Source organism: Sciurus carolinensis, unplaced genomic scaffold, assembly GCF_902686445.1.
Source record: "Sciurus carolinensis unplaced genomic scaffold, mSciCar1.2, whole genome shotgun sequence".
NCBI classification, from domain to species: domain Eukaryota; kingdom Metazoa; phylum Chordata; class Mammalia; order Rodentia; family Sciuridae; genus Sciurus; species Sciurus carolinensis.
The window spans coordinates 147863-154205 of record NW_025920192.1 but is presented as its reverse complement, the minus strand read 5'-3'; the positions used below and the strand labels follow the sequence as shown (position 1 = coordinate 154205).

General features: G+C 40.0%; 1 non-coding gene across 1 annotated transcript; it reads right to left on the bottom strand.

Moving 5' to 3' along the window:
• Positions 1–5724: 5724 nt before the first annotated feature.
• Positions 5725–5798, bottom strand: Trnat-ugu (transfer RNA threonine (anticodon UGU)). The gene has a single exon. It is a non-coding gene; the product is annotated as a tRNA-Thr (tRNA).
• Positions 5799–6343: the final 545 nt, after the last annotated feature.

Sequence of the window (6343 nt, the reverse complement as noted above, 5' to 3'; positions counted from 1 at the left end):
AGACAATCCTGAACTTGCAGGGAGTGATAAATTACTTCATGGCCTCTTCATTTCAGAACTATGGCAATTACTGCCCTGTTCAGATTTCTGTGATTTGTGAATGTTTACTATAGGAATTATAATTGTTTTAATGTAGAATATTCAGAATACAAAATTAATAATTACTTTTCAGACAAATGCATCAAATTAAGGATTATGCCTAAAATTTATTAAGAATAATAATTTGTTCTTTTCAAAATTATGAATCTTATTTCAAAATGTTAAGATTTTTGTCAAGTTAAAATGTATAATTTAACTCACATTTTAAGTATGAATAACTGGTTTCAAGAGTTCCTTTTTCACAGACAGGCTTAAAATATAAAAGATTACTGACTTGAAAATTTTAGGTGGATTTCTCACACATCATTTTCTACAACAGAATTAACTGAGGCACACAAGTCAATAGTCAAGGCACCCAAACATTACTTTCAATATGGACCTAAAAGATTATTTGGAGAACATCTCAAGCTTTACAACATCAAACAAGGCTGAGGTACCAGCTTGGATCTCAGGTCAGGATGAAGAGCTAATGAAATACATTTTGGAATATTTTGGAAGAAAGCAGCTAAAAATGTCCTTAAAATTTAAATAAATACTTAACATAGGACCCAGATATTTCAAAACAAAATGTATAACTATAATATAAGATCATAATTCCATGCAGACTTGTATGTGAATGCACACAGGTTGCACCAATAGCCCCAAACTGGAAATAATCCAAATTCTCACTGAAAGTTAAATGATGAACAATGCCTTACAAGATAAACATGGCAAATCTGAAAATCAAAAATGCTCCAAAATCTTAATCCTTATGACAGGTGACATGATGCTGCATGTGGAAAATTCCACACTTGACTTCATGAACAGGTTGCAATCCAAACACAGATGCACTAAAATGTTTAAAATTACCTTCAGATTATGTATGAAAGATACATGTAAAACATAAATTCATTGACTTGTATGTCCCCCCAGGGCATTTTTCTCTCTCCCTCAAAAAAATAAAAAATTTTTTTTTAAATCCAAATCTCTTCCCATTTCAAATACCAAGCATTTTGGATAAAGGATATTGAATTCTTTTATTCAGCACTGGAAGACAATACTAGAACAAATAAAACATGAATAAGTACCAAAATAAGTACACTCAATGAAATGAGTCATATACAAAGGAAATATTAAGGGTAGTTTAATTTACATGAGTTCTTGATAATCTAAATTTAATATGTATGGACAGCAGGAGAGGAAGAGTGGTTGCCTGAGAATGTGGAAATGGTTTCATAAGGGTATACTTATATCAAATATACACCTACATATGTTAAGTGTGTGCAGATTATTTTAAGTATACCTCAATGAATTCATTAGAACATTTCAGCTATTTAAACAATCTTTCACTAAATGGAAAACTACTACTTTACAAATGGAGTGAAATTTTAACATTTCTTCCCTTTGACAGCATGCCATATTAAACTTGGTAAAAACGAAAAGAAAAGAAAAAAAATTAGACCTTTCAAATATTGTGTTTACTAGAAAGCAATGCTTTAAAATTTATGTAACATACTAAACATTAATTCACATTCCTAAATGTATCTTTAAGAGAGTAGATTCACATGTACATTATTATCTTTCTCTTTTTCACAGACACACACACACACACACACACACACACAGTCTCTCTCTCTCTCTCTCTCTCTCTCTCTCTCTCTCTCTCTCTCTCTCTCTCTCTCTCTCTCTGTTTCTTCAATACTGAAAGAGAAAAGGACCAGGACAAACATCAGCCTCAGTACATTTAAGTCTAATTCAGGGCTCTGGCTCACACTGCAACTTGACACATATAACTAGATGGCTCAGCAATATAGTGATTGTCCTTTGGAGCTCACATACACTTCCGTCCCTTGTGCTACAATCTACTGCTCTTCTGCTGACCTTTAACACTCCCCACACCAGTGAGAAGATGTATAAAAGACTGTAATATCTGGACAAGTCAGAAAAATGCCTAGTCCTTGATATGTCTTATTATAGCAATACAATTCTTTCAAGAACTAGGTGAACCACATAATGGCAGCTTATTTAGAAATTTTAGAAAGTACCACTCTAGCAGGAAATGAAAGTGGCAAAATGTGTCAAGGTCCTGGATTGGAGAATGGGGAGACAGAATTGGGTAGAAAAACCAAATCAATTCCTAAGAGGAACTGACAGCACTGATCCCCAGCTGGCTATTCACATTTACTTGCTCAGGTAGCTATATCAAAAACACCTGATTCTTAGGGGAATGCTCCTGCTTGCACCATGACACAGTTTTCAGCAAGAAACTACAACGTGTGTCCTGCAGTTTTTCTCTCAGGTTTGATTGGCAACATCCAGTGCCTAACCCACCTTCAGGACCTGGAGTGCAGGGACAGTCTTCACTTACTCAGCCTTGCTCATTCCACTGACTCCATTCTCACTGAGTCCTTTGCAGAAGGCTCCACTGCTGCACCAGCAGATACATACCACTGTATTGTGACTTCACCTCCAGTAGAAGTTTCCTTGATTTCTGCATGGTTTTCATCACACTGCAGAGGGGAACCCTCATCTCCACCCCACACCCAAGGCTTGGGGATGTGGTTGCTGGCCCCAAGATACCAAGTTCTCATTCATTTGCAAGCCCCAGAACATTCCATGGACTTTTCTGCAATCCTGAAGACTAGCTATCCTGTTGCAATAACCTTCTGCAGTCACTAGGCAGGTTTTTACCAGTAGTCTCCAGAGGTCGCTGGAGGCTCCTTCCTTTACAGCCCATCATGACCTATTGGTCACACAAACTCCCACCTAGCAGTCTCCAGGCAGAACTAAACTTTCATGTCCCTGTAGTCTGCACCTTTTGCATCCCATGCCACTGTCCCCTGCAACCCTGAGCAGCACTTGCCACAACTGGAATTGGTGGGTATCATCACCCTGAATGAAGCAGCACACCATTAATCACAAATTGCCAGAGTGGGACACACCTCCACTAACATTGAGAGGTAGAGCCTGCTGAGCCTGCATTTTGCTACCTCTTACCTTCCTGATTGCTGGCTGTCTCCTCCATACAGGGGTCACTAGTTCTGATGACTTTGGACCTCAATCAGCCAAGGCCACCCATCATCCACAGGTCTAGCACGTAGAGGGCCAAGTAAGAGTGACCCTCAAAACAAAGTGAGGTAATGGGCTGCAGATCAGAAAGAGGGTGTACAGCAGTGTGACTGCAGATAGGGTTCTGGCCAAATTAATACTTAGTAAATATGAGTAACTAGGGATTCCAGGGGTAAAATCCCTGAGAATGGCAGTGGGGTGCTATGTGCCTGAGGGGTAAGTGAAGATGGGAATTTCTGGGAAGATAATTTGGAAGGAACTCTGAATGTTAAGTCCTCTAGGCATTCAGTTGCATCATTTGGTCAACTGTCACTCAGGCACGTGTCTCCATGGGGCTCCTGGCAACTGCCCAGGTCACAGTGTTGCCAGCACACCCTTGATAACAGATTATGCCTCTGGGTGGCTAGGGGAGAGAGTCAGTCATGCACTCAACATGCTCACTTTCTTGGTGCTGCTGCCTCCCACTATCCCAGCGCAGACATTCCTGTCAGGATGTAAGAGCATCCCTGGTGCTTGTTCATTTACAGTCCTTTGATGTGGGGGGCATAGACTCCACAAAATGTGTCAGGCCTTGGTGGGGCTACACTGTACACTCTGTGGGGTCAGAAGGCCCAGGTTATGGTGTATAGCGGGCACCAATATTGACTGCTCTACTATGAATCTCAGTCTGCATGCAGCAATGGTGCCTCTAGGACTATTGTAGTGGTTGGTAACTGTAGGCATGGAGCTAGAGAAAGTGGTCACTGAGGCTATGATTTGGGGGTTTATCCTTTGCAGCTTGCCGCCGACCAGCGGGACAAATGACACATACTCTTCAGAAGTTCATGAAGCAGCTTCCGTTTTATTCAGATAACACCCTCAATATATAAGCAGTCTCATGCATAAGCAATTGTAATCAGATATGACCATCCAATTCTATTAAAGGTCAAGTGATCACGAGCTCAAGCATACATGTAAGATATATCTGTCCACGCCCTAGGCGGCTGAACTAATTATCATACAGTCAATGGTAAATGCTTCCTATTTTTCTCAAGGCGCATTCAGCATGCCCTTTGGCTCTCTGCCAGTCGCCATCTTGCATGCATGTGGCATAACCCTGGGCCCTGGGTCTTGCCTTCCACATCTCCTCCTTTCTGTTTATAAAAGAGACCATGCCTGTCTTAGGTTGTCTAGGACGGAGCTTCATCCTTACCCATCATTGGACAATGAGACTCTAGCCCTCATTTCCTGTCTTAGGTCAGTATGAGCTCCCCATGAATCTTACTCATCTTTGACTACCAGTCCAGCATATTTAACCAGACTTGGGGGGATGAGCCAGCATCAATTGCTATGAGAGTTTGGCGAATAATGGCTATTTCTCTGCGCTGATGTATACGCATTTTGTATAAACACTAAATGCACAGAACAGATAACACACAATAGACCTCACCTGGACAAAAACCCAAACCATTCTTTTACCCATTGAACAGCAGACTAGAGAAATGTGGCCAATTGTTGTAAAAATAGGAGGATATAGAATAGAGGAATTGGTAAGGGGTACAGGTTAGGGCCACATCTTTACTATCCCCCATAGTTCACGAGAGTCTCCTCCATTAACTTGGTGAGAAATCACCAACACCATCAGCGGGAGAAGCCTCCTCATCTTCTTCCTGTTTTTGGGTCTCTGTTGAGGCCTTGAACAATCTCTCCAGCAACCAAATTGGCGATTTTGCATCCTGTGAGAAAACACAAACAGATACTCGGGTCCAGATTAACACTGGATCCGGGTCTTTCCATTGTCCCGATAGAATGTCCTTCCAGAGCACTTGAGGTAGATGTTTTTTAATTAGGCTCTGAATGACAGTCAGTAGCCGATCGGCCCTCAGAATCGAGATTTAAAAAATTTAAGATGAACAAGGCAACAGATAATTTGTCTTTTGGGGATCTGTATGATATGCCCCTATTCCCCCTTTTTGTTTATAAAACATGTTTTTAAGCATTAAATGGGCATGCTCAACAATGCTTTGTCCAGTAGGATTATAGGGAATTCCTGTGACATGTTGAATACCAAAGGTGGAACAAAATTGTTTAAAGGTCTGGGATGTATATCCAGGACCACTATCTGTTTTAATTTGTTTGGGAACTCCCAGAATGGAGAAAGAGTGTAAACAGTGTATTATTACATCTTTGGTTTTTTCTCCAGTATGAGCAGAGGCCATAATAAATCCTGAAAAGGTATCAATAGACACATGAATGAATTGTAGTTTTCCAAATTCTGAATAAGGAGTTACATCCATTTGCCAAATATGATTGGGCTGAAGCCCTTTTGAATTTACTCCTAATGAGGGGTTAGGAATAAATGTAGCACATTTAGCACAAGACTTGACTATGTCCCGAGCTGTTGCCTTAGTAATTTTATAGCGTGTACATAGAGTGGAAGCATTTACGTAAAATTTGGAATGAAAAGTTTTTGCATTTTCAAGCGTATTAAAGATGTATAGGTCTCTGGTGGCCGTGTCTGTTAAATCATTGTGTAAACTTAGAGGACCTGGGAGGCCAGTATGAGCCCGAACATGCCCAATAAGAGGCTTTTTTTTTTGGGGGGTGCTGGGGATCGAACCCAGGGCCTTGTGCTTACAAGGCAAGCACTCTACCGACTGAGCTATCTCCCCAGACCCGAACATGCCCAATAAAAAAAGGATCTTTTCTGTCTCAGAAAAGTTTTTGTAAGCATTGTAAATATTTAGTAATAGTGGAGGTGAGGGAAATCAGACCAGTTAATTCTAAAATTTGAATAGCATTAACAACATATTTGCTATCAGAGAATAAGTTAAAATGCTCATGGTGGGTTTTGGATACTTCTATAGTTACTAATAGTTCTGTTTGTTGTGCAGATAGAGTATTAAACAGCAATGTTTCTCTACTATTATCTATAGTAATAGCACCCGTACCATTTTTTGATCCATCAGTAAATATAAGGGTAGCTCCTATAATAGGTTCTTTTCAGGTGACTTTAGGAAAAATTATAGGATGCTGACTCCAAAATTGGAGAAGATGATCAGATGGCAAATGATTGTCAAACACAGCAGAAGTACTAGTAAAGACTATAGCCCATGAATTTGAATTATTAATAAGATATTTTATCTGATCAGTACTATATGGAGTAGTTATTGTTGAGGGATGTGATCCAAAGGTGGAAAGGGATACTTTTAATGCC